The following is a 14,257-nucleotide window of genomic DNA, read 5'->3' as shown; positions in this document are numbered from 1 at the left end:
TGTTATTTGTATATTTAACTTAGATTTTATATTTTTATTATGTTTATGGTTTGACAAGTTTGACTTTTGATGGGGTTTGTAGGTGTTGGGGTCATCATAAAATTTTATTTGAATAAGTGGATCAAAATGCAGTGGACTTCTTTGGGATTGTATTATAGTGGAAAGTTTTCTCGCTGTCAGTGTTTTTTCCTTTCATACTGTAATTTGATTTTACTAAGGTTAGATGCATCTCATTTTGTTTACAATTGTTATATGTCACATGTTTTAGAGCCTCAACAGTTAGGTAATCAAAGATCAAATTTTAACTTTTTATTTGGTACTTTTACTTCTTTGCAAGCTTGGTTTCGTTGGTTCTGTAACCTAGTATTATTTTTATTGCATATTGGTTGGAGGGCTGAGAATGTTCATTGGTGTTTCACAAAGGAGAATTCAAAGAGTGAAAGAAGTTGTGAAAATTAAAATGAGTTTGAGGTTGTTGTTTTTTCCGTTTCATACTGTAATTTATTTTACGAAGGTTAGATGCATCTCATTTTGTTTACAATTGTTATATGCCACATGTTTAAGAGCCTCAATTGTTAAGTGATCAAAGATCAAATTTTGACTTTTTATTTGGTATTTTTACATCTTTGAAGGCTTGGTTTTGTTGGTTATGTTACTTGGTAATATTTTTTTATTACATATTGGTTGGAGGGCTGAGAATACTCATTGGTGTTTCACAAAAGAAAATTCAAATAGTGAAAGAAGTTGGGAAAATTAAAATGAGTGTTGGGGTTATTGTTTTTTACAATTTGATGCAAGTTTGTCAGGTATATGTTTTATGCTATCTTTATCATACCCTTTGACTATTTTGTCAACCAAGTGATTTTCATGGTAAAAATACATATAGTAAACTATTATCTGAACAATCTACATTTTGTTTCTCATCATTTGTAAAGATTTTATGAGTTACATATTTTTAATTCTTAAGTTTATCCGAAACTCATAGCGATTTGGAATCGGAATCATGTCTTATTTGACCTCGAAGGCAGTGGCGGACCCAGGATTTTTTGCCAATGGGGTCCCACATTTTCGGTGTTCAAATTTTTCGGGTCGGTCGTTGTTCAGGTCGGGTCGAGGCGAAGAACATAATAAAAAACAATATCATAATAAAACTTTCTTTTCAATCATCACTACCTGAACGGGTCAAAATGGGTCGGGTTGACACATAAACACTTTGTTTTCCCTTTCTTAAACATTTTTGAGATAGAACCTAGATCCACCCTTTCATAAGCATGTGTTGAAAACCATTAACTTAAACTAGTGAAAAATAAAACTGATATTTTAAAGTGTTTGAATGTTTCTAAAGAAAACCATGCATAAAGTTGAAAACAATGATATGTATTTTAGAGGTGTTTGAATGTTTTCAAAGTTATCATTGCAACATTAGCAATCAAATGATTGATTAACACTAAAAATTAACACAAAAAACCAAAAACTGAGCCTTGTAAGACTTGAACCCATGACCTTTCAAAGATAAAACAAGGGACTTTCCACCAGACCACATCAACATTAATAGCATGGGTTCCAAGTATTAAATCTTATGGGGTCCTCAAAAAATTTAATATACCGCTTCTAATAAATTTTTAAAAAACATTGGTGTCCCGGGACCCCGATCCACACTATGTGGGTCCGCCCCTGCCTCGAAGGTCAAAGGTGTTCATAGTGAATTTATGTTTGACACTAAGGTCATTGGTCAGCCTTCATTTTTCTTAACTGATTGACCAATAGTTGATTTGTGTTTCAATGCATAAACATAAAGTTATATTAACCTTATTCTTAGGTAAAAACACGTACCCTTTGACTTTTTATGGTCTAAAGTTTTATGTTTTTTTTTATGAATTCTTTGACAGAGTCTTAATGGGTGATATTAGGGGTGTGCATGGGTCGGTTTGGAGTTAAACCCATAACCATAACCGATATGCCGATTAATGGATAACCATAACCATAACCGACTCGTTATAACGGCTATGGTTATCGGTTTTGTAGGTTATAGTGAGTCAGTTTTGAGTCGATTAACCGTAACCAAAAATATGTAATTAGACTTAAAAGTTTGATACCAAATATTACAAAAAACGACATGACATGATATACCAAAGTATATTATCATTAATATTAATACCAAATATTCAAAAAAAATTACATTATATAATTCAACAATGAAATTTAACTTAATTTGATAACAAATGTTAAACCAAAAACAACAAAATGATATAATTCAACAACATGCTTAGTGGAAGTTAATCCGAAAAATATTGTTTGTTAAATAAATTGGTTGGTTCGGTTATGACGGTTTTGGAAGTATCTTTAACCAAAACCGACCCATACTTGGCGGTTTTTAAAAAATTATTAAACCGACCCACCGGTTATGTTGGTTATCGGTTAAAATCGCTTCAGTTATGGTTCGGTTAAACGGTTTTGACGGTTAATTTGCTCACCCTAGGTGATATTATAGACCGTGTCAATAATATCACCTATTTTTATAGTAACAAAACTATAATTCAGATCCTATAGTAACAAAAATTACAACTATTTTTATATTTTCAACAAGTCTTAGGATTTAAATACTAAAATATCGTTTTACGAAGTTATGTTTTTGACTTCTAGATAAAGTTATTATTGAACATAGTTATGTTTATATATAATTTATATATTTTTTCATATAACTATATAATGTGTATATTAATTTCATATAAATTAGACAGTTAATAAAATATTATGATATATAGACAGTTTTTCAACACATTGGGTATATGGTTTTTATGATATTTTCTGTATTTGTATGCATATATATTAGACAATTAATAAAATATTATATTCCATGATGTTTTAACATTTTCGAATTTAACCTTAAAACATATTTAATAAAATATGACTTTACTAAAATTATTCAACAAGATAACTATGAAAACCTACAATCAAGGATTAATATGACTTTACTAAAATGTTTCAACATATTTAATGTTTCTTTTGTAATTTGTAATTCATGTAATTTTAATGTAAATTGTAATTGTATTAACAATATATGATAATTGTGTTATTGATTGTATTTTGCTTAATGTTTAAATATTATAATTAATCATTAATTCCTGTGTTTCACACGGGTCTCAAACTAGTCAGTTTATAATTAAAGTTAGTTTTTTAAACAAAATATATTTCATGAAGCGATCATAGTTCAGTCAATCAACTAAATACCATTATGGCTGTTCCTTAAAATATCAATTTCATACTATATTAAAGTTTATTAAGTTAGTTATACTCTATATTTTGACTTTATTCAAATTTATTACATTTTTAAAATGTGTTTAGCTACGTTCGTGACTATTCGTTTTCATCGAGTATTCATTTTCACACAACTTAATAAGATTCATATAGATTCGACAAAAAGGCCAACCTAAGGCCACCCTTTCACAAATAACACAACATTTGTCTATTTCATTTTTAATATGTTATTTAGTAACTATCATAGGTTTTCTAACAAGATGAAATCCGAATTAGAGTATTAGTTTTTGTTGAAGGATGGGAGGATATTCATATTAGTTAAAGGTGTAATAAGGAAGCAAAAGAAGGAAAAAACAAAGGGTGATTAAGAGAAGCCAACAACATCAATCATTCAAAATGAAAATCCACACCTTAATACTTGCACCTCACGCTATTTGAATTTAAACACAATCCCACTCAACCTCCCCTTTCTTTTTCTCGTGTCAAATTTTAATCAATTTCTAACTAATTTCCTTCTACGTCTAATAGCGACCTTATTTCTAACTCTTCTCATGCATCACATATTAGTCACATTAATCCTCTTCATAAACCATCATTTAAACAACATAATTACACTTGCAAAATTAAATGAGTGTTACAATAAGATTTTACTGTTTTGGGATTTAATATACCTAAAAAAACCGTATGATTACACTAGATTGAGATCTTTACCATAGAATATCAAATACCTCTCATAAAATATAACGTTATTTAACTAGCGAGATTTAATATTGGATTTTTGTGCTTCAATTACATAAATAAAAGCGATGACTTTGTAACGAAGATGGCACCATGAATAAAGTAATGGAATCCCCTCTCATGATAACAACCGAGCTCTAACTGTCATTCCAAAACCATATGTGTTGAATAGTGTAATAAGGCATATGTTTGTTTTGAAATCCGAATTGTTATGGAAACTTATGGCTTGCTTTTTTTTATTCATTCGTTTATTGTATTAGGTTTCTTTATACTCATTTATTAATTGCGTTGAAAAAAAAATTTGAAGGGAGCCTGATTTTTTTAAACTATGATTTTTTAAGTTATAAGGACCCATAAAAAGTTCAGTGGAGGTCTACACCCCCTTGGGGTTGTGATGAAATTTAAATCGCCCCAAAAATGTTCCTTCTTGTGGCATAAACACATCGAGCTTATCTATTTTACTATTTATTTTCAATTTAGCCCGTATACTTGTTAGATATCTCTTGAAGTTGAATAATAAGGAATGTGAAGAGGTATGTCCCAGCAGAGCCCAGTTGGACCCGCAGGACTCACCTTGAAGAGATACGTCTGCGCGGAAACCAACTGGATCTGCAGGACCCACCATGCTCAGAGACGTGATGTCCTTACGCGCAGTACGCAAGCTGCTCCCGCAGGAAATGCCTCCCAATGGTGAAGTACTCCGCCTGTTCCCGCAGCTGCGGATACAAGCCATCAGGGAAGGCCACCCGCGCAGCAAGGCTACACGCACAAGGCACTTAGCTCTCAAATAATTCAGTAGTCACCTGAAGAAGGAATGAGCAAAGCCGGGAACAATCCCGCACAAAGGCGGGAGGGGGAATACTCCCGCCCAAATGAGTCAGTCCGTACGATACTGGAGGATCTTTTGTACTGTACCTGACGAGGTATGGGCAAAAGATCTAACCAGAGATACGACAGCTCATTGACAACAGTATGGCGAGCAGCATGCTCTTGTACTGTATGTCACTATTAGCCGCTGCCTACTCACCAACTCCTGTCATACCACGTGCATAGCCTGCAGTTTGTGGAAAAGGAATAGTACACAGCAGGCCTGGTCACTGTCAGCCGCTGCCTACCCACCAACTACCAGCATGGCACGTGCGTAGGCCACAGTTGGTAGAACAGGAATACTATTCAGCCGGCTATACCTTCTTGGAAACCTACCTTCGGCTATAAATACCCCAAATGGTATGATCATCTTATCTTATCTTGTATCTTATATCTTATACCTGATATCTGCTCTAGCAATCTCTTAATATACACTTATATTCAAGAGCAATCTAGTCTGATTCTCACGCCGGAGGGTGGTCACAAGGAGGTACCCCCCCTTCTCAGTGACGAGCTCACGGTGTCTGTTTTGCAGGTTATCAGAAGAACCATCTTTGTCGGGTCTAACCCCTCGTGGGAAACATCTATTTAACCCCCAGATTATCCGTAATCTGCCCGGGGTCGATTAGTGTTTCTTCAGAATGATATTATCATCTATCATTAAAATTTGTAAATGCTAATAATGAACAACTTTACTCGCCCTTCTCTTATTTTATCAACTCACCAGATATTATTGTAGCTCATATCTTCTAATATATAAATCTTTAGTGGCTAAAAAGGTTTACGAAGAGGAAGACACAATTGATGAGTCTCCCCAACGATAGTATTTGGTGTGTTTAGATTCTACCGCTCCCTTTTTAGTAAAATCATTTTAACTTAAATACAGATCCCTATTAGTTTATTGTTATCAATTTAGAGCATTTAAGCCTTTTAAGGTATTAAAGGGCCACAATGAAGCTAAATCATATTGGGGGCGATATTCTTTGTTATTAGCTACTTTGGTATGTGACGTCAAAAATCTTAATGAGGTATATATTTTTAATTTAATTTGTCAAATGCTGAATTTGAACAAATCCTTACGTGTGGAAAGTATATGCAGCGCTAATTTCTTGCATATCCATTGTTTTTTTTTTAATTTGTAAAATATATCAATTTTAATAAAAAAGTACGTTGTCATTTGAGAACCTATACCAGCTATTTCATGATACGGAAAGGCCTTAGATATTGTAAACTTAGATTAAAACAACTACATCGGTTAAAATAACCTAAGGGAGACAAAACAAGATTACATGTTAAGTAACGGGTTTTTGAGTGTCGCTATCCAATTTAAATGAAACTTGTTAATACAAACCAACCAAGCCTAGATGTATTGTCGAGCTACATATACTACTTTAATCAATTGTATTTATCCACGTGCATAAGGCTGGTCGATGGCTAGGCTGAGGAATGAATCAAAATGGGACATGTCTTGAATAAAATGAGCTTGGAAGAAAATGGATCTTTATAAAATGTAACAGTTTGGCTCGGTAAAAAATGGTTCTAATAAAAATGAACTCAAGTTGAAATGAGTCTTGCTGTAAAAAAATATTAAAATAACGTCATATGTTACAGTTTTCTATGATGTCTAGTGAACACGGGTGGAGGTGGCTGGTGTATTGGCGTCCCAATGGTGTCAGTTGTGGTGCCGACGACAATGAGGAGGTGCTATCATGATGGTTGTTGCTAGTGGAGGCGGCGGAGTTGGTGGTGGGGGCACAACGGTTGTCCAGAATGGGTACACTAAAATTGACGCTTTAAGTTAATTTATTTGGACCCATTTTTCAGCTAATAAATTTCATAGCAGAGATTTCTTTTAAGATCATTGTTAATTTTTAGTACACCAAAATTAACGCTTTATCAAATTTAAGTCTATAAAAGATTATCCATTTACAATTATTTTTCCTAATCAATCTATCACTACAAGAGCGAATTACGATTTTGAGTTTTGACGCTGAAAAAAAATTAAAAATCATATACAATATATTAAATCAATATAATAATTTTAATCAAATTCATATTTGTAGTCATAAATTAGTTAGTCACATACTTGCTTTGCTGATTTACATGGTACATCAACACAGTAAACATATGTATACACGGATAATATATTTCTTTAAATAACCACAAAAAATAACAGATATCGACGTCTTCAAAAGTTCCAATTAACTAATGTTATAGTGTTATAAAGCTGTGACATTGTGTTAAAAATGAATAATTCGTATAGAACAATGTTACATCTAAACATAATAAAAATAAAAATAAAAATAATAAAAAATGAAATGCTGTAGGTTTGTTAGAAGTGGAGGCACTGGCATTGCTGTTGTGAAGGAGAGGAGCTAGCTAGCTTTGTATCGTGTATCATCATCTTCTAACGGGTTTCAACGTCCGCCTCAAGCAATTCTTACCCCAGCCATTGCCAATTATTATCATATCCCATCCACCCTCCATCTTTCCTTTCCCACCAAGCCTACCCTGTTCCGCAACACACCTGATCCCTACCCCCTCCTTCCTCTTTAATACCCTCCATTAACAACAAACTCTAACCTCCATTCTTTCTCAGGTATCCATGTGCTTTAAATCATTCAATGCATACAAACCTTCATCTACTGTTTGTTTCTTAACTTGTGATTGTGATTCTGAAGCAGAGGTGCTTATTTCATTCATTGTGTTTATTTCATTCAAAGCTGCATCTATGTGTTTATAATTGATAGTTTATTAACTTTTGATTCAATTACTACGTGATTCTGATGCGTTTGTTATCAATTCGATGCAGAGGTGTAAGTTATCAGTCTGTGAGTGATGGAGAAGAAGGAAACAGGCTCACCGGCTATGAACACGAACACTGACGGTACCGGATTCGATACCGATAATAATAACAATAACAATAATAATAACAATAATCTATTTCTGTCAGCTATTTCATCTCACAACAACGATCAACTCGATCAATTAGACTTTGATTTCAGTTCCGGTGAGTTATATAATCCTAATCCTAATCCTGTTGCTCCGTTTTCATCCACATCGATTTTCCCGCCAAAATTCATTACACAGTCACAGCTGTCATTCTCTTCACCTTCCGACTGCTCGTTCGTTGACGATGCGTTTAGCGCCAACGCGATTGCGACCGAGAGTCGTTTGAGTCAGGCGAGTTTTATTCTCGAGTACCAGCAGCTGTATAACAGCTACACTATGTGTCTAGCTAATCTACAGGATTGTGTGAAGGAGGTTGATGTGCTTCGTCAGGAGAATGAGGCTCTCCGTGTTTTCGAAGGCGAAGCGGCAGCAGCAGAACTATTTTAGTTCTTCGAATTTGATCGGAGAGTTCAGTCGGCTCGACATTGGAGCGTCGTTTTCGGAGAGTAGTGTGTCGGTTGAGAAGCTTCCGAGTGTGAGTCCGACGAGTGTGATTAAACCGAATCAGTTCCTGAGGCACAATAGTGAGAGAGTTTCGATGCCTAAAAGCATTTCGGTTCGTTCCAAAGGATATCTGAAGTCAATTCCGCCTCAACGACAGACTCGTCAACAGATCGCTAATGCTCCGTTAGGTCAATCGGTAAGTTGTTAATAGTGTTGTAGTAATTGACGCCTAGTCGAGATTTTTACAATCATTACTTGTTATATGATTATTTAGATCTGATTTTCATTATTACCTGATATAGAATTAGATACCATGAGTCAATTTTGTTAAGCAATTTTGACTTTTCATGAGTCAAATTCATAAACACAATGAATATAAAGTTTTAAAACAGAATCCATCAGAAAATCCATGTGGATTATATATTTATATATTCTGCACGTTTGACTTTACAGTTTACAGTATACAATTAAATTCATGTATGTTGCTTAAAATGGAAGAATCCTTTATTCCTTTATTCAATTTTCTAACCCTTACCTAATAAAGTAAGTTGTTGCAATTATGATTTCAACAGCAACGTGTGCGTGTGCCCGGGGAGAAGAGAGCTGCAGAGGGATTGGAATTTGACGTCTACAACCAGGGAATGTCGAAAACCGAGCTGTGTAACAAGTGGCAGGAGACTGGAACCTGTCCTTATGGAGATAACTGTCACTTTGCACATGGAATAAGTGAGCTGCGTCCTGTGATTAGGCACCCGCGCTACAAAACCGAGGTGTGTCGTATGGTTCTTTCTGGTGATGTTTGTCCTTATGGTCACCGTTGTCACTTTCGTCATGCTCTTACTGATGAAGAAATGCTTATGGCTGTCAATCCACGCTAGAGAGGTTATGTATATCACGGGCGGTTTTACGGTTTACACTATCTTAATTTCATGAAAACTAAAATAAGTGCACATTTGTGTAGATGGAGTAATTAAGTATATAGCTTAGAAGTGAAGTTTAATGAACTGATGAATGATGATTACACCATTTACAAGTTAAGAAGCTATGTTACATTTCTGGATTAGGTTTATGTAATTGATTTTGGATGTCATTTAATTGGAAATGAAGATGGTTACTTTTAATTGTTTTAAGGCAATAGTTGAAGAATTGGGTTGCTGCATTTGTCTCTATCATTGGCTGTTTTGTAGTTTAAATCATATAGTTTTTGTCCAATTGGCCCTCACTTGTGTCACCAGAACATAAAAGGTTGATAAGCTTTGGCACCAACTTACACCTTTCAAGTTTCAACGCATCCTTTTGACATTGCATGCTGTTGATGCAACCCAAAAGAACTAATTTATGGGACCCAAAATGTTCTCTATTACATGATTGTTGATTTGAAATTGCATTTGATTTAGGTTATATTGAAAAAACCTCGTATTGTTAACCGAATCAAATTTGGACACATATTATGCGCTATCATCTCGTTTGTCTTCTCTTTGACTACTTTAATCTAATGGTTGAATCAACATAGTCATGGAAATTAGTACGCTTAGTTCAACACACAAGATCGAACAACTAATTAAAACTAATTAATAGATGATAAATGAGCTGATCTTGAGCCGAGCTCAAGCTCTAGTAAATTGAACGAGCCAAATTCAAGCCTAGTCGAGCTTGAGCTGCATAACTCATTTACACCCCTAATAAAATTTGAGTTCATGTGTTTCATACATTTTGGACGTTTAATTGCCTAATCCACTATTTTAAATATCCAAATTTTCATATATATGTTTTGCAGTCTTCCATTAGCGATAGGTAGGGGCGGACCTGGCCCATAGACCAGCCCCATTCAACATGGCCCAACATCGGAAAAGAGAACATTTTTCTCAAAAACTACTGTAAATTAGCTACATATTATAAACCTTGTTTGTACTTGGAAACAAATAGTCATCCATATAATATATATAATACATAACAAGCTTCTTTCCAGTAGTGGACTACAAGTCTACAACTACTTGACATGTCGATTGACTTAAAGTTTAACTTTTGGCAAACTTAACATTAAGAGTAAACTGTCAAAATCGTTCTTGAGATTTGGTGGCTTTTGCGATTTTCATTCATATAGTTTTATTTGTGTAATTAGACCATCGAGGTTTCCCATTTCTTGCTAATTACGTCCAAATCGTCCAAACTGGTGGCCTTGGAATTGGTTTGTTGTTCACCTACATTGTTACATCATTGACCTACTTAACACAGGTAACATGAGTACCTTCAATTACAATAAACAGATAATGGGATTTAACTATTTAGCTAAGGTACCTCTACCTCTTCCGCTTTCTTATGTTGACCTTGGCACCGCTTTTAACACTCTCATTACCTTCCCGTCCCTGTTGCATTGCACGAATATATAAACAAAAATTAAGGCATTTTTTAACACAGAGAATTGTGGTAATGCCATCTCATAAGAACAAAATATCTATGCACAGAGAAACTCAATGTTAGGAATAAACATTTTGTAGCCTCAGTAAAACTTGTAAATATACAATACATGCAATTTAACTAGATTCAACACAGTTCTCAATTTTGTTGCAGATTCTGTTATGGTTCAACATAAAAGAGCACACACGATTGCATCAACGTTTGAAAATACGATTTATTTTGTATAGCAAAATCAACAAATTTCTAACTGCAACAATCAAAATCCGTTACTTGTCAACAATGTATCAATATCGATGAGCTTATCAACTTTATTATTAGCAGTTCGCAAAACAAAAACTGTAATGTATAATTATATATCATTTGTGACACCTGTATTTTATTTAGTCCTGGGGACATTGACTTTGACTTACTTCTCTTTCATTTATCTTTTGTGACACCTGTTTTTCAGAAATAATAGTTTTAATATATAATAAATTAAATTAAAATACTATAATTTGCTAAAAAGCTAACTTGTTTAACAAATAATATCTTGCTGAAGTGAAATTCCCACACTGTTTTAGACAAGTTTTACAAACAAACAAATGAATGTTACTTGTAGCTATTGAAACATGTTTATTAATATCGGATAATAACCTATAAATAACGACCACCAGCCAAAGGCATCAATACGGGCTTTGCGTTAGAGAAGTCCTATATCCATATTCCATACGAGTGGCTTTTTATGCTTACAGAAGCTCTTGTTCCTCTACCTCTTCCGCTTTCTTATGTTGACCTTGGCACCGCTTTTAACACTCTCATTACCTTCCCGTCCCTGTTGCATTGCACGAATATATAAACAAAAATTAAGGCATTTTTTAGTATCAGTATGATATATGCATACATAAATAAACATTTAGAACGAACCTTGACGTGTCCCTCATAACTATTTTCATGGGGATGTGGGGATACGAGACTCTTGACAAATGTACTAGCACGCATATATTGTCCAGCACCGGGCACACGTTTACCATCATCAACACCATAGACACGAGTAGGTGAGTTCACAACCACCACCACGTTGTGTGCAACATCATGCTTGGTCTCGCAATGATCATCATTATATACTTCCCACTTGTTGTTTCTCATTACCCATTTCCAACGAGGCAAAGGCGCCCAATTGTTATATATGCTTAAAGATAACCAATCCTTCAATAACCCCAAGTCTGTGACCTTCAACACAAGGATCGCCAACACATTCATATTCTACATGCTTAGGCTGGGGGATTTCTCTAAATTTCTCTGTAGATAAATCAAAAGAAACAATTACTTTCTTCTTTTCGTGTCCAGCACTCACAAACCAGTGAAGTGCTCCACCACACAAGACACCATTACTTTGTTCCAGGCAACTATACTTGACTTCTCCGATGGCTTTTCAAGTATTTGATTTCAATGTCAAGACATGAAAGCGGGTACACGTGTCAAAGAAAGGTCCATTGAACCCTACAATAACCTTGTAATCTTCGGCGGAAGAATCATACCCAAAACCCCAACATACTTTGTCTCCGAAACTATTAGTGCTCGCCGTTGGCAGTTTCTTGAGCTCTCTAGTCAAAGGATTAGTTAACAAAACGCGGGCTGGATATAAGAGAGAGCCATGACTTACAAACGCTTTTGCATCGAATTAAATCTTCCACGTCCGAACGTAGCAGTATCCTCTGCCATCCAAACCCCAACGGAACAGAACAGAGGAGCAGGCGGCAGCTACGTAAAGTTATATTATTAATATCACACGTCCAAAAACAATATTATTACACGTTCTATCATCCTTCAGCCCAACCCAATCTAGGTTTTTAAGGCCCAGCCCAATCACTTGTAAATTGTAATTATGGAGATTTTCTAAATTATCCAAATACGACATATCACACTTCCAATTAAAAAGAAGAGTAATTTGTACCGTGATAAATATAGATAACTCGTGAAACTGGCCAAAACCAAACTTATTTTAGATAAATTAGTCCTGTTTCGTGCTTTATTTTCAAAACCGTACCGGATGGATGTAAGAACCGAATAATCTATATCTATACTATATTATAATAAATATAGGAAGGACAAAAAGGTAATTTTACCATAAAACTCCTAAAATTAAGAGTTTACAACTCACATTGCCTTATGTACAACCCAGTGAAGCACACTTTCTTTCATCCAAAGTATTGTGAATTCCCCCTTTAACCACCACACTATCATCATCTTCAATCCTCAAAAGGGTTTTTCTAATTAGCTCAGTTTTCTTCTCCCAAGACACACAAATTCTGGTTTTCTTTTGAAGGTAATATCAGTAAGTTATCCCGATTTATAAAAGATTAAAATGTTAAATGTAGCACACTTGGAGCAATACTATGTAGATATTAGTCAAAGCCGCACACGTATGTCGGATGCTTGAAATTAGGTCCTGTTCTTGCTCACAAGTAAGCCAAATCCTTTTTTTCAAACTAATTTACTGCCTGAATTATGGTTTTATAGTCAATCTATAATTGAAAATCATGTTTATACATATGGTTTTTGAGACTTACCTTGTTTACTTCTCACACTCACAGTAAAGAACTTAAAAGAACTGTCTACAGGTTGGTGTTGATTTCTTTTGATGATAGTTGTATACAACATCAGTTGGTTTATGGTTTTGAGCTGCTGTTTTACTTCTATGTAGTAGGTTTAATACGTAGGTGGCCTTAATATTATTAATTTGTTTTGTAAGTAATAATATTTTTTGTATTTGTAGGAAAGTACTCTTTCACAGGGCAAACTGCTACATGAGGTATGGATTATTTTTATTGTTCTTGATCAAGATTGTAATAAAAATATGTTTGTAATTAATAATTTAATTATGCAGATGTAGAACCAGATTATCTTATATATATATATTCCATTCTCACACCCTGTACATGAGCTGATACTGGTGCCAAATTTTGAGGTGTTTATTTTTTACTAGGCCGATAAAAGAACCGAGCAAACACGAATGAGGTATCTTCGTGTTCATTCGTTTAACTTTAACAGAAGAAATGATCGAACATGAACGGTTAACAAACGGGATTTATTTTGTTTGTGTTTGTTCATGAAGAAAATGAGCGTGCACACATTAGTTTGTTATTAGTATAAATAAACGGGCCATGAACGTAAACGAACAGAAATTAATGAATATAATAATGAATATAACTGAATGTTAGTGTGGAAATGCGTGATGTGCTTTGATCCAAAAAGCCGATGCGCACACATGTGGTACGCGATGCATTTGCTATTAAAAAGTTACTAAAAATATTTATTGATAATATTATAACTTGTTAAGTTTTAACAAGATCTTTAGATTTGTCTCAGATCTTCTAAATTAATATCAGAATTGTTGTTATTTTTACTTTTTTTTTCTTTTGCCTTATTTTGGTTGTTTTAGATGAAACAAAATTTACAAGGTAACTGTAATAAATCAAATGATTCAAACACACTTCATGTATATGTGTTCATAAATACATGACTTGAGGGATAATGAATAAGACAGACGTCTGACCTATTTGACCTCTTTCTCTTTTTATCAAACTTTTAAATGATAACC

The 14,257-nt window shown here is 34.3% G+C and overlaps 1 pseudogene across 1 annotated transcript; it reads left to right on the top strand.

Annotated features, from left to right (window-relative positions):
• The first annotated feature begins 7,701 nt into the window (after positions 1-7,701).
• On the top strand, positions 7,702-10,068 carry LOC143617741 (zinc finger CCCH domain-containing protein 14-like; annotated as a pseudogene). The gene is made up of 2 exons (XR_013150878.1): positions 7,702-8,455; positions 8,832-10,068. The product of XR_013150878.1 is annotated as a zinc finger CCCH domain-containing protein 14-like (transcript).
• Positions 10,069-14,257: the final 4,189 nt, after the last annotated feature.

The sequence above is a fragment of the Bidens hawaiensis genome, unplaced genomic scaffold (assembly GCF_021521415.1).
Source record: "Bidens hawaiensis isolate Kalapana, Puna unplaced genomic scaffold, B.hawaiensis_p1.1 tig00057704_1, whole genome shotgun sequence".
In the NCBI taxonomy this organism is placed as follows: domain Eukaryota; kingdom Viridiplantae; phylum Streptophyta; class Magnoliopsida; order Asterales; family Asteraceae; genus Bidens; species Bidens hawaiensis.
Note: the sequence above shows the minus strand (reverse complement) of the source record. Positions and strands in the feature narration are given on the sequence as shown.